The sequence below is a fragment of the Bombina bombina genome, chromosome 4 (genome assembly GCF_027579735.1).
Source record: "Bombina bombina isolate aBomBom1 chromosome 4, aBomBom1.pri, whole genome shotgun sequence".
Lineage (NCBI taxonomy): Eukaryota > Metazoa > Chordata > Amphibia > Anura > Bombinatoridae > Bombina > Bombina bombina.
This window is the reverse complement of record NC_069502.1, coordinates 676,148,808-676,176,648: the sequence shown is the minus strand read 5'-3', so window position 1 is coordinate 676,176,648 and position 27,841 is coordinate 676,148,808. Positions and strand designations below refer to the sequence as shown.

The window sequence follows — 27,841 nt, the reverse complement described above, 5'->3', positions numbered from 1 at the left end:
CGTAGTCAGACAGACAAAAGTTCATAGCAAATATCAAGCAGGATTGGAGAAGGCAAAAATGTAGTCTAACAGGCAAAGGTTCGGTAACAGAAGTGAAATAGCATAGAAGTTCAGAGTACTCACGCTAGCCACAGGAGTAAAACAAACAAACGGGCACCAGAGGATCAAGTCACCGGAATAAGAACCCCGCCTAACGTCAGCAGAGTGGGACGGCTCAGAATGTGTGTGACGTTGCTAGGCAACAACGCACATAGACATTTTTTGTCACAGACTACACCACGGATAGCTGGAAGATGAGGAAGGCCATCTGTGATAACTGGGGTATTCTCCAGGGTGACAAGAGGCTTTGCACTACAGTCAAGGAGATTCCTATATTCTCCTATAGGAGGGGAAGGTCTATAAGGGATATTCTAGTGCAGGCTGACTCTGTGGATAAGTATGAATCACGTAAACAGCATTTCCTGCAGAGGAAACCAGGGTGTATAAGTGTCATGGCTGTGTGACGTGTGATAACCTCATCTTGGGTGAAACTTTTGCACACAGCCATACAGGAAAAAGATACCGTATGAAATATGCCCTGAATTGTGAGTCCAAGTACGTGGTCTACCTCATCAAATGCCAATGTGGTGATATCTACATTGGCAAGACTGAATGTGTGCTCAAGGAAAGGATAGCAGTACATAGGTCAAGTATAAGATCAGCTTTAGAAAAGGGTGGGTCAGACCAACCTGTTGCTAAGCACTTTCTTGAGCATGGGCAGCCTGTGTCAAGCCTAAGATGCTGCCCGATAGAACATGTTCCACCACCTAGGAGAGGAGGTAATAGGAAAAAGATACTATTACAAAGATAAGCGAGGTGGATCCTAGAGCTTGACACAGTGAATCCCAGAGGTTTAAATACATATCTATCACTGTCCTGTTTTCTTTGAAATTTGATGTATATAGTTCAAAGTATGAATATTAGATAGTCGGATGTTTTCCACCAACTAGCAGTAACCTTAACATCTCAGTTATCACATATAAGATGGATGATTATGTAAATATTTGTGTATATAAATATGTATATATGTAACTAATTAATGCAATGTACTACTATATTGTTCTCATTATATTACGTCTCTTCCAGTAAGAAAAATGAAGGAACTAACAGCAGGAAGTTTACCTGATGGAGCAAAAAAGTATTTTTGCATCACATATAGTTTCCACTAGGGGGCAGAGATGTAGTACAACAGAGTAATCTTTTCATCAAGAACACACCTGGTATGTGGATGGGGCATATATTCGGTTATAAGGTATAAGTGTTTTCACATTCTTGTCATTTGTTATCTTGACAAAGACCCAAACAGGGGCCAAAACGTTGAAAATAAATATGTTTGCTGGAATTTTGAATATATGTTGGATTCATTTGTGAATTATGAAAATTGCTGACTACAACTGAGTATTTATTGAGGTTAACATGAGAAGTACAGACAATATAAGTCATGAGATAAAAGTTACATTGCTTGCACAATGACAATATTTATGTAAACTTATTCAATTGTAAAAGCGACAAGTTCTGCAATAGTCTTAGTTGTGCGCAACAACAATAACTAAAACAAACAAAAAAAAACATATATAAAACACAGACTGTGGTTAAAAAAAAGTGGCATCAATATGATATAATATGCACAACTAAATAGGTTAAACAAACCTAAAACCTCAGTTTTTTTTCAAATTTAACAAAAGCTTTTACATTATGTCAAAGCGCTTACCAGAGTATATGCAAAAAATCGAAACAAAGCTTACCCCAGCCAAAAATTAGTGGCCACTCTTGGACCACAGGCGTGAGATATAAATTAGGGGTAGAGATGAGGGAATATGTTAACAGGGCCACTCTTTGACCCAATTAAATGGTTGGATGTTACTAATAACATTCTGTAAAGAAGATCACATATACTATTGCTATACAAAATAAGTAGGCAAATAGCTTTTTCTGCAATAACTATGTCTAGATACTATAGTCCAGTACCCAGTATTTTAAGTTAGCATCACTAGTGACACCTTAAAGATAAAAGCTTGGCCACGTCAAATTCCAAGCAACAGTCAGCAGACTAATATATACTTCAAATCTTTGCTAAAACAAATAGCTTTATCAGCAGCGACTGTATCTAGGTATACAAATCAAACATCACATATTTGAAGTTAATAACAAGTAAGATAAGAGTATTAAATTTCTATCAAAGCTATAACTCTATATGGTACTTTAATTTATAATCCGAGAGAATGGAAGCAAGATATATCCATTAGTGTACTATTCTATAATATCTCCTCATGACTAGAAACTGAGCTACTATAGATATAAGTAAAGAAGTGTATACCAATAGAGACTATAAGTTTGGTAACCTAAGTCTTAATTAATTAATTAATTAATATAACTAACATTACTTAAAGAAGCTAGATATGATATTTGGTGGAATATGTCAGCTGGAGAGCAAGTTTTGAGCCCTTATGTATATCACAGCCAGTATATAATGGCTTGTATTGAGAATTATATCCTAACTCTCAATAAAACTATATTTTCCATTTTAACAGGCTCAAACTAGCATATAAGAATGATGTCCAACAAAGAGAAATACTTGAGAACATACAGCTATTATGCAGTCTCTTACGAAGCAGATGATTACCCCTTACTATAGTATAAACAAGCAAGTAATGTTGGCAGAGCACGCATCCACACATATAGAAGGGGTCCATGCATGTAGCCCTAGACATGTCAGAACCTTATAATGCTTCTTCATTAAAGTTAGTGTTGGGAGTAAAAGCAGAGTAGATTAACATGGATATAAACAATATGCTATGTCCCCAGCAATTGCACATAGGTCAAGTAAACAAGCGTGATGTTTCTGATGTTATACTTAAATGAAACACCCACAAGTACATAAGCAAACTAAGTCCATCTTGCGCTTGTGACAGTCAAGAGACAGAGTATATGTTGCAGATAAGTTTCAATGTGGGTGCATGACACTACATTCTGTTCATGGGGGATGGAGAGCTTGCATCACACATTCCAGATGGAACTGTATGTACCTTTAAAAAGCATATCAGGCCTAAAGGTCGTCATTTGCATATATAGGTAAAAAAAGGGTGGCACATAAACAGAGTCCCTATTTGGGGACAAGGCAAAGTTCCCAAAGTTCCCCAATTCCAGACCGTAAATTTATGCTCACGCAAGTGCTGGCATCCAAGTGATTTTTTAGAGTATACACGGAGTACATGTTGCCCAACAGGGAAGCCGAGCCAATATGGCACCCCTAGGAGTATTGAGCAAAAGTAGGTGTAGCTCCTAGTCGCTGTGCCTATCCGCTCTTCAAAACTTCTAGGGAGACCTCTGAAAATACTTTGCTTCCCCTGTAATATGTCTTCTCGGCTCTTGCTCCCTGAGTATCATTTAGGTCTCTTCCCCATCACGGGAGGCCGGCTGCACCATCTTGTGGCCTGGTTATGAATAACCGCATCTCAATTGTTCCCCTGCATAGATTAGGGGAATATTCAAGTAATTCATGGGCAGCCATTGGACTCTGGATCTCCAGGATATCTTTACTTGTCTCCTCTCGCTCTGGCGTGCAGCTTAGGAAAGTCGAGACAAGGGGAGCTTCCTCTGCCTGTCCCTTCACACACATGCTTTTCTGCTCAACCATAAATAGAGTAATCTGAATAAGACAATCAAGTCTGGCTAGCATTGCTTCCTCAAAAGCTGTAGATATATCTTCCATCCTGAACCAGGAGTGCAGCGTACCAATCACACTGTGAAAATGTGTAGAATTGAAAGGAGTAAAGCGTGTTGTAATTCACTCAGACCCTGGTTTACCGGGGGAAAGTGCTGGAGACTTTCCCATATTGGGCAGCCAAAGCCTTCAGCGATCCAGTCTGGAGAGTTCAGTAGCGTATAGATAATTATATGTTCCACTCTGGCAGATCTTCAGCTATCACCTACGATAAAATATCCTGCCGGATGGCTTCCATGGTTTGAGATACATGGCGGAATGTATATCACTATTGCAGAGCTCCCAGATTAGCTGCCATCTTGGGTGATAGTCGGACAAGCCCCCCTTTTATGTATATTTTTTATGTGTTTTGTGACACTTTATTTGTTTTGTTAAACAGTTAGCCAGAGCTCTGAGGTTGCGCTAACCCAATGTGCGTTAACTTCAATTGTGCTCAATCGATCTCATTTCATTTCAACTTGTAATATGAGCGTAAAACCTAACCCCTTTTCACTTGTGTGTTACTGTTAGCGCTCCACTCATAATCTAGCTCTAAGTTTATGACCTGAGATGAACTTGTACTGTTGAAAATAGATAACACAGCTGCCCTTTGATTTGCTGATTTTGCTATTTGATATAATCTATTACAAATTCCAAAGTACTGGGCATTGTGACTCATATATCAATCTTCGAAGCACTTTTTTATACAATTGTATTTAAATATTAATGAAAGAAAATTGATTAGTACAAAGTGACTGATTGCCTGAAAATATTCTTAGCTGGAAGATTTGTAGGATTTGTATTCTGAAGTGTGTGAATATCTAATACAAGGAGGAAAAACACTTGAAAGCTAAAAGTGATCTTGACAGGTAGGTCTTTCAATGTTATGAATGTTGAAGAGAGTCAATATTTAGACAATACTTTAATTAAGGAATAGAAGATGTCAGTTACAATAAATGAAAAATGTTACATCATATAAACCAGTAATTCAGAAACAATGTTTAAAGGGACAGTAAAAAAATTATTACAGGACATTTCTGGCTTGTAACAGAATAAAATATCAGCCACATCTAAACATTTTAAGACAAATTCTGCCAAACTCTATAGACCACTTGCCTATTTATAGGAGCCAATGACAAGGTTAGCTGAGACAGCAAGCCACGGTCATAATGTGAGTATAAAATGCATTGTTTTGCAGGCCTTATCTTTTTAACACAATTATGGAAATATATCTAGTAGGTTTAGCCTTGAGAAGACTGAAATTTGCTTTCTCAGTTCTGAGAATTAGAAAAGCCACAATTTTCAGCACTAAATTTCTTGAAAACAGGGGCAAAACAAATAACTGAGCCATTTAAAGGGACATTATACACTAGATGTTTCTTTGCATGAATGTTTTGTAGATGATCTATTTACATAGCCCATCTGGGTGTGTTTTTGTACAAATGTATAGTTTTGCTTATTTTTAAAAAAACATTGTGCTGATTTTCAGACTCCTAACCAAGCCCTAAAGTTTTAGATGTATATTGATGTATACAGACTTCAGACAGCTTCTGTTTGTATAATGGGTCTTTCACATGCAGGGGAGGGGGGTTGCTATCAGCCTCTTTTAGTGGGTGTCCCAGGCTTATCTCATTAACAGTGTTGAACTGGGAGATTCTAAGTAAGTTTAAAAAAAAAATTACACTGGATTTTTATATCAGTATCTGTGCATATTATTCTTTATAGTAGTGTCTATTACATGCAGTTATAAGAAAATTGGTGTATACTGCCCCTTTAAACTAAAATCTCAGGATGTTTACTTTCCATTTAAATCAGCTCATATTTGGAATAATTACATGCTACAAGAGACTGCGGGGGATATTTATCAAAGCGTCAATCTCGGTGCCTTATTTATAAAAAAACACATCAAAAACACGTGCGTCAAGTACGGCGCAATGAGCATCGGACTGTTGTTAACTAACAGTCATCGATATCGCAGTTATTTGAGTTTTTCCCAACTTAATTAATACCATTTCATTACTGCCCATGAACAAACACATTTCTCTAATGCTAATCTTTTATTTTTCATCTGTTAATGTCCAAGAAATAGCTACATTTATACCTAAACAAACAATATATCATAGAAAGTTATTTTTATATTTATTAGTTATATGATACTTTCACATGAATGAATGTGTATTTGTATTTCTAGAAGTCATGATATGCTTTTATCTCATGTTTTTTTTATAAATGTTTATTAATGCTAGAATTTGTACATATATCTTTGCACATACCGTTTGTTTGTCTGTTATGTCAAAAATCTTTTGCAAACATATTTACATGTCCCTAAATTCCTTTTTTTGTTCTAAACAATGTTGTCTTTCATATCTCTGTGTTTATTTATACCACTATATGTGTAGAGTGTAAATGTATTATTATTATGAGCAGGAATATTTGCGAATATAACATGTAATCAGGGTATCATATGTATTTATTTGCAATCAATGGATAGTTTAAGAGCTGGGCCAGTTTTCTCTCTGTATCTGTGTAACCCCTCCTGATTGCAATCTAGTTTTAAAAACCACCCCTACACAGGTGTTATAAAATTTGCTGGCATATAAGATGACATTTCTTGCTGAAAAAGAAATTCAAGAGATGGAAGAAATACACTGAAAATAGCATGACAGTAAAGAGATGATTTTAATTTCTGCTGTATCTGAATCATGACAGTTTAATGTTAGGTGGGCTATTCCTTTGAGCTATCAGTTTAAGATTATATTGAATCAAACATCAATTCGAATTTTAAAACCATTGTCTAAAATATTACAATGTGTGTTCTGATGTCAGCATCAATGTTTATCTTTAATACTAATTTCACATATACATACTTTCAAAGTATAATACACAATGTAACAAATGGCACTTACAAGTTCGTGATCAATGACACAAGTATCAAGCAATTTGATTTGTTAGTAATAGTTTAAAATGTATATTTGAATCAGATTGGCTGATGTCATAAATCATGTGAATATGCATATTCCAATCAAAAGTGGTTGAAAAAACTTAAATTATGCTTACCTGATAATTTTCTTTTCTTCTGGACGGGGAGAGTCCACAGCTGCATTCATTACTTTTGGGAAATACAGAACCTGGCCACCAGGAGGAGGCAAAGATACCCCAGCCAAAGACTTAAATACCTCCCCCACTTCCCTCATCTCCCAGTAATTCTGCCAAGGGAACAAGGAACAGTAGGAGATATATCAGGGTGAAAAAAGGTGCCAGAAGAACGAATAAAAAATAATTTAAGCCCGCCCACAGAAAAAACGGGCGGAGAGCTGTGGACTCTCCACGTACAGAAGAAAATAAAATTATCAGGTAAGCATAATTTTTAAGTTTTTCTTCTTAAAATGGGGAGAGTCCACAGCTGCTCATTACTTTTGGGAAATCAATACCCAAGCTTATAGAGAGCACTGAATGCAAAAACGGGCAGGAACAAAAAAGGCGGACAATACTGATGGCACCACAGCCTGACACAACACGGATTCCTGATAAAAAACTACTTCAACAGAAGCAGGAAGAACAAAAATATGGAAAGGGGACAAGGTAACTGCCCATTAATTAGAACCATAACTATCCCAGTTAGAGATCACTCTAAATTCTGGACTCCACTGAGCACAAAAGCCTCTGAGGAGTCAAAAGTCCCACTCTCTAGAAGCACACAAATAAAAATCTCTCCATGAACAATAGCAAGGGAAACAACAAACAAACTCCCACACCACATTCTCCCTAACTGAAAGAAGGGAAGAATCAGATAAGAAGGTCTGAAAGAACCTCCAGAAACAATCCCCGAAGATTCAAGGACAAAATAGAGAGAGAAGCCCCTAGCAGAACTCGAAAAAGAGCAGCTTTTAGGCTGCAAAAGGATAAAGTCACGTAGAAAATACTCTGCCAACGGAGGAGAGCAAAGAAAGGAAAAATTCCAAATCACCTCCTACATGGATCCAAAAGGAACCCATTTTAAAGCCTTAGCCGGAACTGAAGTCCCAGAAGGACAAAAGGTAGAACAAAACTACCTTCCCATAGACAGCTAACTAGCACAGAGAAACTGAACACCCGTAGTTCAGCAAAAAACCCCGGGAGCAGAACAGGAACGGAATATTAACATCTGTTTACGCCACAAATGAAAGCCACAGGCTTCCCTCGGATAGGCAGTCAGACTAAACATCAAACCATGTAACTAGCCAACCTAGTAGCTAGCAAACTTGCACCAGGACATTCCTGGAAAGGAACAAGAGAAAAAAATCAGAAAGCAGGGCGGAACAACTCCTGGACCAACTCCCACTAAGGGAAGGTTCCTGAACCAACTGCAAGGCCTCCCAACCTAAGTAAGGATCCTTTCGAGAGACAAGATACGTGGTCAATGCCCAAACAGAGCAGTCAGAATTCCTGACCCCTACTCCGATCGAACAGTCCTATCACAGAAGCGACTGTCAATGTCCCAAGGACAAGAGAGAGTAAAAATCCCAGCATCGACAAGGCCCAGAGATCAGATAATGAATCTCCAACCTCGAGTTCCTAAAGAAAAGATGCAGGAAGGAGGCACCAACACCCAGAGAGACTAACTCGGGATCCAGGATACCTATCCTCATTACCCCTCAAAAACCTGAAGGGAGGGTATACTGCAGACAAGAGAACCCTCGACCCACTGAACTCCTAGAGTCAGATGAGGAGAACTACCTCAGGAGGAGCCAACAGGATAGGCGCAGTAGACCAGATCTTTCCAAAGAGAAGGAAAACGAAGAAACCAAGGAATATTTCAGTAAAGAAATTCCCAGGAAAAACGTCCTCTATCTCTCCATAAGTGATAAAAAGAACTGCCCCAGTAGGAACAAGGAGATTTCCCCAGGACCAGAAAAACAAGCCTGCTACTGAACGCCGGACAGATCCAAGAATATTAAAATCTTAAAAAGAGAGTAACCAAAATGCCAAGTCAAAGACGACGACTAGGTTAAAAAAACGAAATCCTCAAAACCAGGTGCCGGATCAAGACCAAAAAAACCTTGCAGAACAACCACAAAGTTACCTGGAAATGAAATTTGCACCAAAGATGATGCATGCCATACCCCCATGGGGTCTTGAACTCTGATCTCTCAAGATGTATCCTAGTGTCTTTCCACTCAGCCCCAAAAGGCTTCTAAGATAACACCCACAAAGTCTAAAGACAAGGAAGGACCCAAAAGAGATCAGAACTACATGATTGAGAGAATATGACAGCCTCTAAAGATCCAGTCTGGATCAACCCTCAGAAAACCTACAGCTCAAGAAATTAACGAATGAACGAGCATCATAAAACTCCTATCGGTTGACGGTAAGAGAGACTGCATAACAATCCCCAGATTCCCAAGTATATAGGATCAAAAAAAGGGAATACTGCAAGGACAAGGACGGTCCCTAAGAACCTAATCTCCGCAACCAGATGACCGAAAGTCCTACCCCAAAAGGGCAAGGGGAAGCAAAAAGCATAACAATCCTCAAATAAGAGGAGAGAAACACTGGCGAAAGAGATCTGAAAATCAGGAGTACCAATAGGGGGGGAATAATCGCCCCCTACACCAGGTACTGGAGATCTCCATGCAGTCATCTGATCCTCCCCCCTCGGAATGGAGGACTCTAGCTCCTGTCCAAGGACCTCCGGAACTACAAACATACTGCCATAGCAGAATTCATAATCCCAGCAAATCACATAAGCAATGCAGGGACAAAACACTTAGTATCGAGTACGATTAAAATCGGACGTCCCACCAAGATGAAATAACATAGGACCAGCCTGATATCTGGGATAGAAGGGCCTCCTTTAACTGGTAGCGACAAGAAAAACAAACTTGTAACAAGAGGTAAGCAAACTTAGTACCCAAACAGGACCAGCCTGTTGTCAGGATAAAAAATGTCTGATATAACCTGAACTAGTACCCAACCAGGACCAGCCTGCTGTTGAACTGTTCAAGAGCTAACTGAAAGTTCTAAACCCTAGCAGGGCTAGACTAAACAAACAGACAAACAACAGACAAATAAGCTCTGAGGCTTAAACATTGTCTTTTACCCTTTTTTATTTTGTGACTTCCGCCGGAAGCAGCAACCATCGCGACCATAAAATCGCTAATATCAAAATCCCAGAGAAGAAAACATTTTCATAAAAGGAAAAAACCCCAGAGGAAAGACCCATCTCCCCTGGCACCCCTAGGTTAAGAGGAAAAAAATATGCCAAAAATATGGCCATGCGCAACCGAGCAGCAACCTCTGGTGGAAATAAACCTCCTTCCGGAGAAGGGGGTCATGGTATTTGGGACAACTGCCTGTGTAGGAACAGAAGATTCCAGGGAACGCACCTCACGGGACACAGAATCCTCAGAGGCGGATGGCTCAGCGGTCTCTAATCTCTCCCCAGAGGGAGAAAAGAGCACTCTATTATGGCATACGGAACATAATTGATAGGGCTGGATTACCTGGACCATTATACAATTTAAGCAGGTAACAGAATCTGAATCAGAGAAATCCTCCTCAGAAAAATCAGAATCCTCCATAACTTGACCAAACAAATTATGGACAAAAATAACTGGCACCTTATACCCCCAATGGCTGGGGCACTCATTACCTCCTATGACCCAGACAAGTATAGAACAGACCCTCTCCACCAACACTTGCTCAAGAATATGGAAATGGAGAATGAAAACGTGACCATGCCCGGTCACGAGGTGCAACCCACAGGCCAAGGAAAGTGCGCCAGTCCCCAAGAACTGCGTAGCTCAAAAAAACTGTACGTTACGTAAAAGCCATGAGCCCCAACATCTCTACACATAAGCTGACAGAATCACATAACAAATATGATTAAAGTCCCCCACTGTTCAATAGCCCCCCTCAGGAGATATTAACCCTAGATTCCATAAAGATAAAGGTGTCCCACTGAGTCCCTGTGTTCTATCATTACATTATATTCCCACAGTGAAAGGAAAATGAAACAATCTTACCGGAATCTATGCCGTGGAACAGTAACATGGTCCGTCAATTGTGACAGATAGTAGCGGTGCTTCTGACATGGACTTGAGTGAAGAAAGCAGGCAGCGAAATTTGTCAACGCTGATTGCTTATAGAGCTGTTGATATGAGTCGGGATGGTTTTGCAGAAAGATTTTCCCTGCATCTCCGGACTCCAACTTTCATCCATGCTCTCACTGAGAGGCTGACAGGACTACTTAAAACTCCAGTACCATCTCGAAGAGTACTACCCTCCATAAGAGACTATTCCGCAATCTTCTGACACTTCTCTGCCAACCTCCTGTGACGAAAGGCAAAGAATGACTGGGGGATGAGGAAAGAGAGGGAGGTATTTAAGCCTTTGGCTGGGGTGTCTTTGCCTTCTCCTGGTGGCCAGGTTCTGTATTTCCCAAAAGTAATTAATGCAGCTGTGGACTCTCCCCATTTTAAGAAGAAAATTCACTAGTGTGTAGGTTGTTTAGGAGTTTGCGTCATAATTGGTGCGAAAAGTGTTGTGTCAAATTTGGTGCGAAGTGGAGAGTGGGACTTGTATTACATGGCTTAAACATGGTGCAAATAGATTTTTCCAAAAAAATAAAAAGGAAGTTAGCTATATCATGTTGTGTATTTTTTTCATTTGTATCTCTATATCTATTAGTGCAACAAGTTTGGGGCAAAACTTTGCAACAAATTTGGAGAAATAATCTTGTCCCCTTGTATTGTAATGAGAGACAAAGTTGTAACATAATCCATAAGTAGTAATGTATTTTTCATTTGTATCCCTATATCTACTAGTGCACCAAATGTGGAGCAAAAATATTGTTTGATTTAGAAAGGGTATACAATTTTAATAAAGTTTCTAATTTACTTTTATTATGTAATATACTTCATTCTCTTGCAGCATCGAACATAAGCTTTCTGTGTTTTCAGACTCCCATTGATTTCTATGGCATCCGCGGCCACAAGGTGGCGGATTGGAAACTAGGTATGCTGCATTGGAATAGATGCAAGCGTACCTGTTGAATGTTTGATCAATTGGGAAGAGGGTCCAATAGAGTCGAATGTGAATTCGAAACATCTGTAATGACGCAAGCATCGATCTGCGTCAGATTGAGATCGTGGGAGCGTATATTATGTCACAAATTTCAACCTTTGACAATCTTGAAGCTTTAATAACTATGGCGGATCAATCTAGCGACAAATACAACGTGGAATCCAAGCATATTTTCAGTTGACGCTTTGATAAATATCCCCAATTGTGTACACTTACCATGTAAAGGTGTCTTTAGATGTTTTAGAAGTCTGCACAGTTGAAAGACAATGCCACAGACATGATCACATTTCTTATTCTTCACTTTCAGTATGTAGATAAAGTAAATCTCCCTAATAGAAAATAAAGTGTAAATCAAATATCTAAAAGTGGTACATAGTTTTGCATCCTTCCGCCTAACACTAACTATTTCCTAAATGTTTCTTAGCAATAGCTTAATAAGCATATGTAGCCTCTTTTGTGTTATGTTATTATAACAATCAAGTGTGAAGCTGAGTCATATACATTGTGCATACTCAACCTCTGATGTATGACTTTGTCAATTCGATGTGTTTCAGAGTATCCCTTTATCTGCTATCTGTCACATTCAACCCTTTCAGACTTTCTAAAATCTAATGATGTCTAAAATGAATACATGTAAACTAATTGTGTGCCATATGATGGATCAGTTGCCAAAATCCCCCACCCCCCAGTCTTGGTCCATACATTGGGTATACTTTATACTTTAATAACTATGGCGGATGAATCTCGCGACAAATACAACGTGGGATTCAAGCGTATTTTCAGTTGACGCTTTGATAAATATCCCCAATTATGTACACTTACCATGTAAAGGTGTCTTTAGATGTTGTAGAAGTCAGCACAGTTGAAAGACAATGCCACAGACATGATCACATTGGTATTATTCACTTCCAGTCTTTAGATTAAGTAAATCTCCCTAATAGAAAATAAAGTGTAAATCAAATATCTAAAAGTGGAACATAGTTCTGCATATCTCCTCCTAACACTAACTATTTCCTAAATGTTTCTTAGCAATAGCTTAATAAGCGTATGTAGCCTCCTTTGTGTTATGTTATTATAACAATCAAGTGTGAAGCTGTCACATACATTGTGCATACTCAACCTCTGATGTATGACTTTGACAATTCGATGTGTTTCAGAGTATCCCTTTATCTGCTATCTGTCACATTCATCCCTTGAAGACTATCTAAAATCTAATAATGTCTAAAATAAATAATACATGTAAACTAATTGTGTGCCATATGATGGATCAATGGCCCAAATCCCCCCCTCCCCAGTCTTGGTCCATACATTGTGTATATTTACCATCTGATGTTGTCTTTAAAAATCAGGTGGCAAAATCATCACAGAAGCCACACCTATAAATAGTTAACATTACAAAATGTCAATATTATAAATATATGTAGTCATGTCGCGAATAGTTCACCAGCGAATAGTTCCCGGTGAACATAGCATGTTCACGTTCACCGCGGCGGGTGAACATATGCGATGTTCAATCTGCCCCCTATTCGTCATCATTGAGTAAAACTTTGACCCTGTACCTCAAAAAGCCCTTTTTAGGGCTAGAACATCAGTCTGCTTTTTTTTTTTTTTTTCCTGTGTAATCTAATTGCAGTTGCCTGCCTGCCTGCCAGCGTGTGTGTCAGACTCACAGCGTATACTGTGCCCACTTGCCCAGTGCCACCACTCATATCTGGTGTAACAGTAGTGTACATTTAAAAAAAACAACACTTTTTTGACTGTGAAATAATAGCAGTCAGTTTCCTCCAGTGTCACACCAGTGCAACTCATATCTGGTGTAACAGTAGTGTACATTAACCCCTTAATGACCACAGCTATTTTCCATTTTCTGTCCGTTTGGGACCAGGGCTATTTTTACATTTCTGCAATGTTTGTGTTTAGCTGTAATTTTCCTCTTACTCGTTTACTGTACCCACACATATTATATACCTTTTTTTCTCACCATTAAATGGGCTTTCTAAAGATACTATTATTTTCATCATATCCTATAATTTACTATAAAAAAAATTATAAAATATGAGGAGAAAATGGAAAAAAAACACACTTTTTCTAACTTTGACCCCCAAAATCTGTTACTCATCTACAACCACCAAAAGACACCCATGCTAAATAGTTTCTAAATTTTGTCCTGAGTTTAGAAATACCCAATGTTTACATGTTCTTTGCTTTTTTGCAAGTTATAGGGCCATAAATACAAGTAGCACTTTGCTATTTCCAAACCATTTTTTTTTTCAAAATTAGCGCTAGTTACATTGGAACACTGATATCTGTCAGGAATCCCTGAATAGCCATTGACATGTATATTTTTTTTAGTAGACATCCCAAAATATTGATCTAGGCCCATTTTGGCATATTTCATGCCACCATTTCACCACCAAATGCGATCAAATAAAAAAAATAGTTCACTTTTTTCACAAATTTTTTCACAAACTTTAGGTTTCTCACTGAAATTATTTACAAATAGCTTGTGCAATTATGGCATAAATGGTTGTACATTTTCCTCTGGGATCCCCTTTGTTCAGAAATAGCAGACATATATGACTTTGACGTTGCTTTTTGATAATTAGAAGGCCGCTAAATGCCACTGCGCACCACACGTGTATTATGTCCAGCAGTGAAGGGGTTAATTAGGGAGCATGTAGGGAGCTTTTTTGTGTAATTTTAGCTTTAGTGTAGTGTAGTAGACAACCCAAAGTATTGATCTAGGCCCTTCTTGGTATATTTCATGCCACCATTTCACCGCCAAATGTGATCAAATAAAAAAAACCGTTACATTTTTCCAAATTTTAGGTTTCTCACTGAAATCATTTACAAACATTTTGTGCAATTATGGCACAAATGGTTGTAAATGCTTCTCTGGGATCCCCTTTTTTCAGAAATAGCAGACATATATGGCTTTGGCATTGCTTTTTGGTAATTAGAAGGCCGCTAAATGCCGCTGCGCACCACACGTGTATTATGCTCATCAGTGCAGGGGTTAATTAGGGAGCTTGTAGGGAGCTTGTAGGGTTAATTTTAGCCTTTAGTGTAGTGTAGTAGACAACCCCAAGTATTGATCTAGGCCCATTTTGGTATATTTCATGCCACCATTTCACCGCCAAATGCAATCAAATTAAAAAAAATAGTCAACTTTTTCACAAACTTTAGGTTTCTCACTGAAATTATTTACAAACAGCCTGTGCAATTATGGCACAAATGGTTGTAAATGCTTCTCTGGGATCCCCTTTGTTCAGAAATTGCAGACATATATGGCTTTGGCGTTGCTTTTTGGTAGTTAGAAGGCCACTAAATGCAACTGCGCACAACACATGAATTATGCCCAGCAGTGAAGGGGTTAATTAGGTAGCTTGTAGGGAGCTTGCAGGGTTAATTTTAGCTTTAGTGTAGAGATCAGCTTCCCACTTGACACATCAGACCCCCTGATCCCTCCCAAAGAGCTCTCTTCCCTCCCCCACCCCACAATTGTCCCCGCCATCTTAAGTACTGGCAGAAAGTCTGCCAGTACTAAAATAAAAGGTATCTTTTTTATATATATATATATATATATATATATATATATATATATATATATATATTTAGCATATTTACATATGCTGTTGTGTAGGATCCCCCCCTTTGCCCCCAACCTCCCTGATCCCCCCCAAAGCAGCTTCCTAACCCTCCCCCTCTGCCTTATTGGGGGCCATATTGGGTACTGGCAGCTGTCTGCCAGTACCCAGTTTGCAAATAAAATGTGTTTTTTTTATTTTTATTTCATTTTTCTGTAGTGTAGCTTCCCCCCCCAAGACCAATCCCCCACCCACTCCCAGATCACTTAGATTTCCAAGTACTAAATATTTTGCACCCCTTTCTCCCACTTATAAAAACATTTTTTTCTGTAGTGTTATGTAGCGGTTCCCACCCACTCCCTCCCCGTGCACGCGCCCGCCCGCCTCCTCCCGTGCATCGATGGCCGCCCACCCGCCTCCCACTTCAGCTCCCACCCACCAACGAATGCGGCCATCGATGCCCGGTGCAGAGAGGGCCACAGAGTGGCTCTCTCTGCACCGGAGGGGTAAAATTTGTTATTGCAGGATGCCTTGATATCGAGGCATCCTGCAATAACCGGAAAGCAGCTGGAAGCGTTAACTGTATTTTTTCTGAGGACGTATGGTGTACGTCCTCGGTCATTAAGGGGTTAAAAAAAACTAGAAATTTGACTGTGAAATAATAGCAGTCAGTTTCCGTCACACGTGTGCGTTTCAGGGCCTGCCAGGGCACAGTGTCACACCAGTGCAACTCATATCTGGTGTAACAATAGTGTACATTTAAAAAAAAAAAATACAATTTTGACTGTAATAGATTGAATAGCAGTTAGTTTTCTGCAAGCGTGTGTGTCAGGCCTACAGCGTCTACTTTGCCAACTTCTGCCAGTGCACAGTGCCACTCATATCTGTTGTCACAGTAGCTTGCACGCATAGTACCACTAATCGAAAAAAAAATGACAGGCAGAGGCAGGCCACCCCACAGGGGCCGTCGTGTTCGTGGTGCTGTGATTCCCTTTGGCCCTAGAATAATGCAGTGCGGTGCGTTAAACGGGGAGTTTGGTCTGTCACTGTGAAGCGGGCGTAACCCTTACACTACCTGATTGATACAACATCATACCTGATGTTTTAAAGCACGTTATTCCAAACAATTTAGGAATGTTAGGTGATTTATGCCCTTTATGGATTAAAACCAGACTCTGCATCAACTATGTAATTTTCCATGGGAGTTTTGCCATGGATCTCCCTCCGGCATGCCACAGTCCAGGTGTTAGTCCCCTTGAAACAATTTTTCCATCACTATTGTGGCCAGAAAGAGTCCCTGTGGGTTTTAAAATTCGCCTGCCTATTGAAGTCTATGGCGGTTTGCCCGGTTCGCCCGTTCACGAACATTTGCGGAAGTTTGCGACATCACTATAAACCAAATTACATATTAAAAAACCCTAACCCTACTCAAATTATTTAAATCTACTATTAAACCTTATTAAAAGTTACTAAATAAAAAAAAATTAAACGCTAAGTTACAAACAACTGTTCCAATCAGCCAATAGAATTTGAGCAGCTCTCATCCTATTGGCTGTTCCAATCAGCCAATAGGATTGAAAGTGATATGGGAGGCCAGAGGTTTAGGGGTTAATACGTTTATTTAGTGACGGCGGGGTCCGGGAGCGGTGGGATAGGGGTTAATAACTTTATTAAATTTGTGGCGGGGTCCGAGAGTGGCGGGATAGGGTTAATAACTTTATATAGGTTGCGGCGGGGTCCAGGAGCGGCGGAATAGGGGTTAATAACTTTATATAGGTTGCAGCGGGGTCCGGGAGCGGCAGAATAGCAAACATCCCAAGTCTCCCTGAAGTTCAGGGAGTCTCCCTGATTTTAATAGCGGCTCCCTGATGCCAGCAAATGGAGTGCAATCTCCCTGAAACTCCAAGTACCATGATCCAATGTGGCCCAAATCCGGAAAAGTGTTTTTTTAAGGAATGCCTTTAGTTGCTGGGACGTTATAGAACCCTCAAAGCATGCATCAGAAACCAAAATAAAACAAAACACAAATACTACCTTTTTTACTGCACGTAATTAAACTTTATATTCTAAAATATTTGAGCATTCAACAAGCGTACGATCACTGGAAAATAGGTTTGTTGTATGTGGTTGTGCAATAAAGCTACTTTTTTTTTAATGTGACTTTAGTGGGAAGCTACTTTAATGATAAGTCTCTATCTTATTTAGGGTTTCAAGGTGTCCAATATATAACTGGGAGGGGGGAGGGTGGCGGCGCAGTAGCGGGAGAAGCCACCTCCCTGAAATGAGTTTTGCAGGTTGGGATGTCTGGAATAGGGGTTAATAACTTTATGTAGTTGGTGGCGGGGTCCTGGAGCAGCGGAATAGGGGTTAATAACTTTATGTAGGTGGCGGCGATGTCGGGGGCGGCAGATTAGGGGTGTTTAGACTTGGGGTTTATGTTAGGGTGTTAGGTGTAAACGTAACTTGTTTTCAACCATAGAGATCAATGGGATATCTGGCAGTATCAAACATAAGCTTACGGTGCTTTAAGACTCCCATTGATTTCTATGGGAGTCGAGGCCTCCAGGGTGGCAGATTGAAAACCAGGAATAGCCTCGAGCACCTGTTAGAAATTTGATAACTGTGAAAAGTTGTCAAATAGGGCCGAATGTGTATTTGGAACATCTGTAATGACGTAAGCATCGATCTGCGTCGGATTGAGTCCGGCAGATCGTATGTTATGTCATAAATTTCAACTTTTGGCGGTCTGTAGGCTTTGACAACTAGGTCGGATCAAGCTCGAAACAATTACGCTGTGGAATTCCGGGGCGTATTTGCGGTTGCGGTTGACGGCTTGATAAATATCCCCCTATATGTGCACATTTTGCACATTGCACAAACACAACTGTTTGAGAACATTACAGTGGAAATTGTCTAACTTCTTAACCATGCTTTGCAGAAGTACTCACCAACAAGCCACCCGTGGGGAATCTGTCTGTTCTCAAACTGTTGCCAGAGTGATAATTTCATATTGCAAAACATTTTTTGTGATTGTAATCTGCTTTATATTGTTTGTATGTAGATAATTATGTATGTATGCAATGATATTTGTATGGAGATTGAGCTAAATGACCGTATGTTCATGTTTGTCTATAAGAGTTAATGTAACGTATCTTTGTTCCGTTATAATTTTTATTTGAAATATTTTATTAAAAATTAAGGGACATAATACTCATATGCTAAATCACTTGAAACTGATGCAGTATAACTGTAAAAAGCTGACAGGAAAATATCACCTGAGCATCTCTATGTAAAAAAGGAAGATATTTTACCTCACAATTTCCTCAGCTCAGCAGAGTAAGTTCTGTGTAAAAAGTTATACTCAGCTGCTGCTCAGCTGCAGGTAAAAAAAAATAAAAAAATGAAGAAATGAACAGCAGCCAATCAGCATCAGCATTGCTGAGGTCATGAACTCTTTTACTGTAATCTCATGAGATTTGACTTAACTCTCATGAGATTTCATTGTAAACTTCCTTACACTGAATAGGGAAATAACATGAGTGCACGAGGCTCAACCCTTCGGCTGTCCCGGGACAGACATACTTATATGCTGCTTAGAAGTCCTTTACAATGGGATGTGGCTACTGAGAAACATTTGAGTTAAAATATCTTTCTTTTTTACATAGAGATGTTCAGGTGATATTTTCTAGTCAGCTGTTTACAGCTATACTGCATCACTTTCAAGTGTTTAAACATTTGGGTATTATGGCCCTTTAATTTATTGTACAGTGTTTGTATGAGTCTATGTGTACTTTGTATATTATTTTTGAAGGTTTTTGGATGCAATATATCAATAACTACTGGTCTTGGATAGCGTTATGGATTTGTGTGTAAATGGGGATTTATGTTGCGCTATGGTTTTTTTTCAAACTTGTAATGTCTGCATTATGGAAATTGATGCGTTATGGGCCATAACACTATAATTTGAGTCATAACGCACAACTTGTTATCTAGCCGATAGTGAGGTCTCTCAGTTCATTCAATATTTAAACTGTAATGAGTGTGGTCTAAAATGTACACATACTTTTGAACCAGTAACTATACCATATTTAGATATACAACTAACGTGTGATATTAACACAGGTTGGGTGATCTCAAATCTTTACAGGAAACCTATTTCCTCTAACACATTGCTACATGCTAGGCGTTCACATCCTAAGCTTTGTCAGTTTGGCATAGCTAAAGGCCAGTTCATTTGAATAAAGCAAAATTGCACAGATTTTAATGCTTTTCTGGAAGAAAGTAATGCTTTAATACTATGAGGGATATTTATAAAGCCGTCAACCGCAAATAAGCTGGAATTCTGCAGCGTAATTGTGGAGAGCCTGATTCCCCTTATTTATCAAAGCCTACAGACCGGTAAAAGTAGAAATTTGTGGCGTAATATACGATCCACCGGTCTCAATCCGACACAGATCGATGCTTATGTCATTACAGATGTTCCGAATGCAAATTCGGCACTATCTGACTACTTTTGCTAGTTAACAAATATCTAACAGGTACGCTCGCCACTATTCAGGCCCAACGTATCTGCTTTTCAATCCGCCGCCTCCAGGGCCATAGGAATCAATGGGAGTCTGAAAGCAGCGAAAGCTTATGTTTGCTGCTGCCCGATATCTCATTGATTTCTATGGGAGAATAAAAGTTATGTTTACACCTAACACCCTAACATATACCCCGAGTCTAAACACCCCTAATCTGCCGCCCCGACACCGACACCACCTACATTATACTTATTAACCCCTAATCTGCCGCCCCGACACCGCCGCCACCTACATTATGATATTAACCCTTAATCTGCCGCCCCGACACCGACATTATACTTATTAACCCCTAATCTGCCGCCCCGCCACCGCCGCCACCTACATTATACTTATTAACCCTAATCTGCTGCCCCGACACTGCTGCCACCTACATTATGTTATTAACCCCTAATCTGCCGCCCCGCCACCACCTACATTATACTTATTAACCCCTAATCTGCTGCCCCGACACCGCCACCACCTACATAAAGTTATTAACCCCTATTCTGCCGCTCCCAGAGCCCACCACAACTAAATACATGTATTAACCCCTAAACTCCTGGCCTCCCACATCACTAGCACTTACTAAACCTATTAACCCCTAAACTGCCAGTCCCCCACATCGCCATAAACTAAATTAACCTATTAACCCCTAAACCTAACAACCCCTTAACTTTACATTAAATATCAACTCATCCCTATCTTATAAATTTAAACTTACCTTTAGATTTAAATTAAACTATATTAAAATAATAATCTATCCTAACTGTTATACTAAAATTACATTAAATTATATTAAACTAATAATTAACCTACCCTAACTGTTATACTAAAACTACATTAAACTACAAATTAAATTAACTATATTATATATTTAAACACCTAACCCTACTAAAATAATTTAAAACTACAATTAAAAATTACAAAGTTACAAAAAACTAACAACTAAGTTACAACAAATAACAAACACTAAGTTACAAAAAAAAAATAAACACTAAGTTACACAAAATAAAAAATAAATTATCAAATATTTAAACTAACTACACCTAATCTAAGAGCCCTATGAAAACAAAAAAGGCCCCCCAAAATAAAAAAACGCTAACCTACAATAAACTACCAAAGGCCCTTAAAAAGGCCTTTTGCTGGGCATTGCCCCAAAGAAATCAGCTCTTTTACTTGTAAATAAAAAATACAAACACCCCTCCAACAGTAAAACCCACCACCCACACAACCAACCCCCCCAAATAAAAACCTAACTAAAATAACTAAGCTCCCCATTGCCCTGAAAATGGCATTTGTATGGGCATTGCCCTTAAAAGGGCATTTAGCTCTTTTTCAAAAGCCCAAACCCTAATCTTAAAATAAAACCACCCAATAAACCCTTAAAAAAGCCTTACACTAAACCCCAAAGATCCACTTACAGTTTCTGAAGAGCCGACATCCATCCTCAATGAAGCGGCAGAAGTCCTCATCGAAGCCGGCAGAAGTCTTCATTCAAGCGGCTGAAGTTTTCATCCAAGCCCGCAGAAGTCTTCACCCAGATGGCATCTTCTATCTTCATCCATACGGCGCTGAGCGGCTCCATCTTCAAGACATCCAACGCGGAGCATCCTCTTCTTACGACGTCTTCTTTGGAATGAAGGTTCCTTTAAATGACGTCATCCAAGATGGTGTCCCTTAGATTCCGATTGGCTGATAGAATTCTATCAGCCAATCAGAATTAAGGTTGAAAAAATCCTATTGGCTGTTGCCATCAGCCAATAGTATTGAGCTTTTATCCTATTGGCTGATCCAATCAGCCAATAGGATTGAGCTCACATTCTATTGGCTGATTGGAATAGCCAATTGAATGCAAGCTCAATCCTACTAAATTATTTGAGTAGGGTTAGGTGTTTAAATATATAATATAGTTAATTTAATTTGTAGTTTAATGTAGTTTTAGTATAACAGTTAGGGTAGGTTAATTATTAGTTTAATATAGTCTAATGTAATTTTAGTATAATAGTTAGGGTAGAATAATTATTAGTTTAATATAGTTTAATTTAAATCTAAAGGTAAGTTTAAATTTATTATAAGATAGAGATGAGTTAATATTTAATATAAAGTTAGCAGGTTGTTAGGTTTAGGGGTTAATAGGTTAATTTAGTTTATAGCGATGTGGGGGGCTGGCGGTTTAGGGGTTAATAGGTTTAGTAAGTGGTAGTGATGTGGGAGGCCAGAGGTTTAGAAGTTAAGACATTTAGTTAGTCGGGATAGGGGTTAATAACTTTATTAGAGTTGCGGTGGGGTCCGGGAGCGGCGGGATAGGGGTTAATAACTTTATTAGACTTGCGGTGGGCTCCGGAAGCAGCGGGATAGGGGTTAATAAGTTTATTAGAGTTCCGGTGGGCTCCGGGAGTGGCAGTTTAGGGGTTAATAACTTTATTTAGTTGCGGGGGGGTCCGGGGCGGTGGGATAGGGGTTAAACAGTTTAGTATAGTCGCTGTGTTTAGTGACAGTATACAAATAAAGCTGTGAAAAAGCCGAATAGCAGCGAGATCGATGAATGTTAGTTAACAACAGTCCGCTGCTCATCGCCCCGTACTTGGTGCGCAGCTTTTTGATAGCTTTTTTGTTAAATATGGAGAGCGTATTCAGGCCAGCGGCCGCGATGTTAGGCGATGTCAGGTGAGCGTATTGGTGCCGTCGAATGCAAGTAAGTTGATGGCTTAATAAGTAGGCCTCTATGCCTTCAACAAAGGGGCTATTCTATCCAGACTATAGAAAGAGCATTCAATGAAACCACGGTTCTTGATAGGGATACCCTTCTCAAAACTTACAATTGTCGACAAAAGAAACATACAACAAATGCGCAAGAACACAAATTGTGCATTTGTTACTAAATTTTTGAATGAATTCGATCAAGTATGCAAGATGAGTGAGAAAACATCTACCCATTCTGTTGGGTGATGATGAGTTAGCTGACTCTGTAAGAACAGGTTGTCAATTTGTAAGTAGGAGAAGCAAATCCCTGGGTAATATACTGGCCCCAAGCATGACTTGGTCCAAACAAAAGAATCAATCATCTTTCCAATCATGTAAAGGTCATTACAGATGGGGGACCAGAGCGTGTAAGGCATCCTCTCATACCCTAATATATAAGATGTTTCAAGCTCACACAACTCAGAAGGGGTTTGTTATTGATGCATGTACTAATTGTAGAACAAAATGTGTTATTTACCTAGCTAGCTAGGATGCATAAAACAGTATATAGGGCGTACAATAAGTGAGGTATGCGATCGTATCAGGGAACATTTAAATGACATTGACAATTCAATACATTGCTCAGCTTTGGCCTCTCACTTCATCACTGAACATCAAGGACTCACCAATGATTTAAATGGTGTGTAATTGAGAAAGTCCTAGGTCTCAAAATGGGGGTGATGTTCAGTCATTGTTGGCAAAAAGAGGGGGATTTTGGATTTTCAATCTTGAAACTCTGGTTCCTCTGGGTTTCAATATTGAAACTGATGTACATTTTTGGCAGTGACACTCTAAAAATGATAATATTAAAAAAAATGTAAATTAAAGAAAATTGTAAATAATATTCAATAGACTTTATATAGAGTTAGGGCTTTAGGATTAAGGTCTCAATTTTTCTACAACCTGATAACTAGTATGTACTGTAATTTACATGTAGGCTGTTTAGATCCTTTTTTGAATTATGCAAAATTGGATCCTTAGTCTATCTGTGTTCTTAATTTCTATTGTTCTGTAACAAGAGGATCTAAAAGTCATTTATGTGTGTTTAATGCCATCGGCATTAATTTGCTAAACTAACGGCTAGATTTAGAGTTTTGTCGGTAACGACCCGCGTAGCTAACGCTGTTTTTTTTTCCCCCGCACCTTTTAAATACAGCTGGTATTTAGAGTTCACAGAATGGCTGCGTTAGGCTCCAAAAAAGGAGCGTAGAGCATAATTTACCGCCACCTCATCTCTCAATACCAGCGGTGCTTACGGACGCGGCCAGCTTTAAAAACGTGCTCGTGCACGATTCCCCCATAGGAAACAATGGGGCAGTTTGAGCTGAAAAAAAACCCTAACACCTGCAAAAAAGCAGCGTTCAGCTCCTAACGCAGCCCCATTGTTTCCTATGGGAAAACACTTCCTAAGTCTGCACCTAACACCCTAACATTTACCCCGAGTCTAAACACCCCTAACCTTACACTTATTAACCACTAATCTGCCGCCCCCGCTATCGCTGACACCTGCATATTTTTTTAACCCCTACAACCTACATTATACCTATGTACCCCTAATCTGCTGCCCCTAACACCGCCGACCCCTATATTATATTTATTAACCCCTAATCTGCCCCCCACAACGTCGCCGCCAGTTACCTACAATAATTAACCCCTAATCTGCCGACCGGACCTTACCGCTACTATAATAAATGTATTAACCCCTAATCCGCCTCACTCCCGCCTCAATAACCCTATAATAAATAGTATTAACCCCTAATCTGCCCTCCCTAACATTACCGACACCTAACTTCAAGTATTAACCCCTAATCTGCCGACCGGACCTCGCCGCTACTCTATTAAATTTATTAACCCCTAAAGCCTAACCCTAACACTAACACCCCCCTAAGTTAAATATAATTTTTATCTAACGAAATAAATTAACTCGTATTAAATAAATTAATCCTATTTAAAGCTAAATACTTACCTGTAAAATAAACCCTAATATAGCTACAATATAACTAATAATTATATTGTAGCTATTTTAGGATTAATATTTATTTTACAGGCAACTTTGTAATTATTTTAACCAGGTACAATAGCTAATAAATAGTTAATAACTATTTAATAGCTACCTAGTTAAAATAATTACAAAATTACCTGTAAAATAAATCCTAACCTAAGTTACAATTAAACCTAACACTACACTATCAATAAATAAATTACATAAAATACCTACAAATAAATACAATTAAATAAACTAACTAAAGTACAAAAAATAAAAAAAGAACTAAGTTACAAAAAATAAAAAAATAATTTACAAACATTAGAAAAATATTACAACAATTTTAAGCTAATTACACCTACTCTAAGCCCCCTAATAAAATAACAAAGCCCCCCAAAATAAAAAAAAGCCCTACCCTATTCTAAAATTAAAATAGAAAAGCTCTTTTACCTTACCAGCCCTTAAAAGGGCCTTTTGCGGGGCATGCCCCAAAGAAAACAGCTCTTTTGCCTGTAAAAAAAAACATACAACCCCCCCCAACATTACAACCCACCACCCACCTACCCATAATCTAACCAAACCCCCCTTAAATAAACCTAACACTAAGCCCCTGAAGATCTCCCTACCTTATCTTCACCACGCCGGGTATCACCGATCCGTCCAGGCTCCGAAGTCTTCATCCAAGCCCAAGCAAGGGCTGAAGATGTCCATGATCCGGCTGAAGTCTTGGCCCAAGCTGGGGCTGAAGATGTCCATGATCCGGCTGAAGTTTTGATCCAAGCGGGAGCTGAAGAGGTCCATGATCCGGCTGAAGTCTTCTATCAAGCGGCATCTTCAATCTTCTTTCTTCCGGATCCATCTTCATCCCGCCGACGCGGAACATCCTTCTTCACCGACGACTTCCCGACGAATGACAGTTCCTTTAAGGGACGTCATCCAAGATGGCGTCCCTCGAATTCCGATTGGCTGATAGGATTCTATCAGCCAATCGGAATTAAGGTAGGAAAATTCTGATTGGCTGATAGAATCAGCCAATCAGATTCAAGTTCAATCCAAGTTCAAGTAGTGGCGAGGTCCGGTCGGCAGATTAGGGGTTAATACTTAAAGTTATGTGTCGGTGATGTTAGGGAGGGCAGATTAGGGGTTAATACTATTTATTATAGGGTTATTGAGGTGTGAGTGAGGCGGATTAGGGGTTAATACATTTATTATAGTATCGGTGAGGTCCGGTCGGCAGATTAGGGGTTAATTATTGTAGGTAGCTGGCGGCGACGTTGTTGGGGGCAGATTAGGGGTTAATAAATATAATATAGGGGTCGGCGGTGTTAGGGGCAGCAGATTAGGGGTACATAGGGATAACGTAGGTGGCGGCGGTTTGCGGTCGGAAGATTAGGGGTTAAAAAAATTGAATAGAGTGGCGGCGATGTGGGGGGACCTCGGTTTAGGGGTGCATAGGTAGTTTATGGGTGTTAGTGTACTTTAGAGCACAGTAGTTAAGAGCTTTATGAACCGGCGTTAGCCCAGAAAGCTCTTAACTCCTGGCTTTTCTCTGCGGCTGGAGTTTTGTCGTTAGATTTCTAACGCTCACTTCAGCCAAGACTCTAATTACCGGCATTAGAAAGATCCCAATGAAAAGATTGGATACGCAAATGGCGTAGGGGGATCTGTGGTATGGAAAAGTCGCGGCTGGAAAGTGAGCGTTAGACCCTTACCTACACGACTCTAAATACCAGCGGTAGCCCAAAACCAGCGTTAGGAGCCTCTAACGCTGGTTTTGACGGCTAACGCCAAACTCTAAATCTAGGCGTAACATTGTAGCAATATAATATAAGCTAAAAATGTATAGCTTCTATTAGCTTCATTGTTTAAATATAAGTGTTATCTATCAGCTAGATTACAAGTTTTGAGCGATATAGGGAAATTAACGACCACCACAAAAGCAGCGTTAATTCACCTCCCTATAGAGCTGCTATTACAAGTTTGTAAAAAGCAGGCTTGTGCAGGCTATATGGTTGCGTTGAGCTCCATACCGCACCAAAATACAAGCGCTGCTTTGATGTGCTTGTGCACGATTTCCCTATAGACATCAATGGGGAGAGCCGGCAAAAAAGAAGACTAACACCTGCGATCGCGGAAACAAAAGCTCCGTAACGCAGCCCCATTGATGTCTATGGGGAAAGAAAAAGTTATGTTTAAACCTAACACCCTAACATAAAAACCACGTCTAAACACCCCTAGTCTGCCACCCCCGACATCGCCAACTCCTACATAATGTTATTAAACCCTAATCTGCTGCCCCTAACATCGCCGCCACCTAAATAAAGCTATTAACCCCTAATCTGCCGCACTTAACATCGCCGCCACCTACATTACAGTTACTAACCCCTAATCTGCCTCCCTAACATCGCTGCCACCTACATTACAGTTATTAACCTCTAATCTGCCGCCCCTAACATTGCCGTCACCTTTTTGTGCAACGCCGCCCCCTGCAGACTCGCGACCAATGGGCCGCCAGCAGGGGGTGTCAATCAACCCGATCGTACTCGATAGGGTTGAATTGTTGCGATTCCTGTCCGCCTGCTCAGAGCAAGCGCCACCTAAATAAAGCTATTATCCCCTAATCTGCCGCACTTAACATCGCCGCCACCTACATTACAGTTACTAACCCCTAATCTGCCGCCCTAACATCGCTGCCACCTACAATACAGTTATTAACCCCTAATCTGCCGCCCCTAACATTGCCGCCACCTACCTACACTTATGAAACCCTAATCTGCTGCCCCAATGTCGCCGCCACTATACTAAAGTTATTAACCCCTAAACTTCTGGCCTCCCACATCACTAACACTACATAAATATATTAACCCCTAAACCTAACTCTAACGTAATCCTAAACATAAGTCTAACCCTAACACTAACACCCTCTAACTTAAATATAATTAAAATAAAGCTAAATAAATCTTACAATTATTAACTAAATAATTCCTATTTAAAACTAAATACATACTTACCAGTAAAAAAAAGTAAGCTAGCTACAAAATAATTAATAGTTATATTGTAGCTAGCTTCGGTTATATTTTTATTTCACAGGTAAGTTTGTATTTATTTTAACTAGGTAGACTAGTTAGTAAATAGTTATATACTAACTACCTAGTTAAAA

At 39.5% G+C, this 27,841-nt stretch overlaps 1 protein-coding gene across 1 annotated transcript in view; it reads left to right on the top strand.

The window, feature by feature from the left end:
- Nucleotides 1-4,502: 4,502 nt before the first annotated feature.
- Nucleotides 4,503-27,841, top strand: part of LOC128656706 (amine sulfotransferase) — a 116,708-nt gene continuing 93,369 nt past the window's right edge. The window contains exon 1 of the mRNA XM_053710807.1: nucleotides 4,503-4,611. The gene's annotated coding sequence lies outside the window, so the exon portion shown is untranslated. The remainder of the gene's footprint in view (nucleotides 4,612-27,841) is intronic.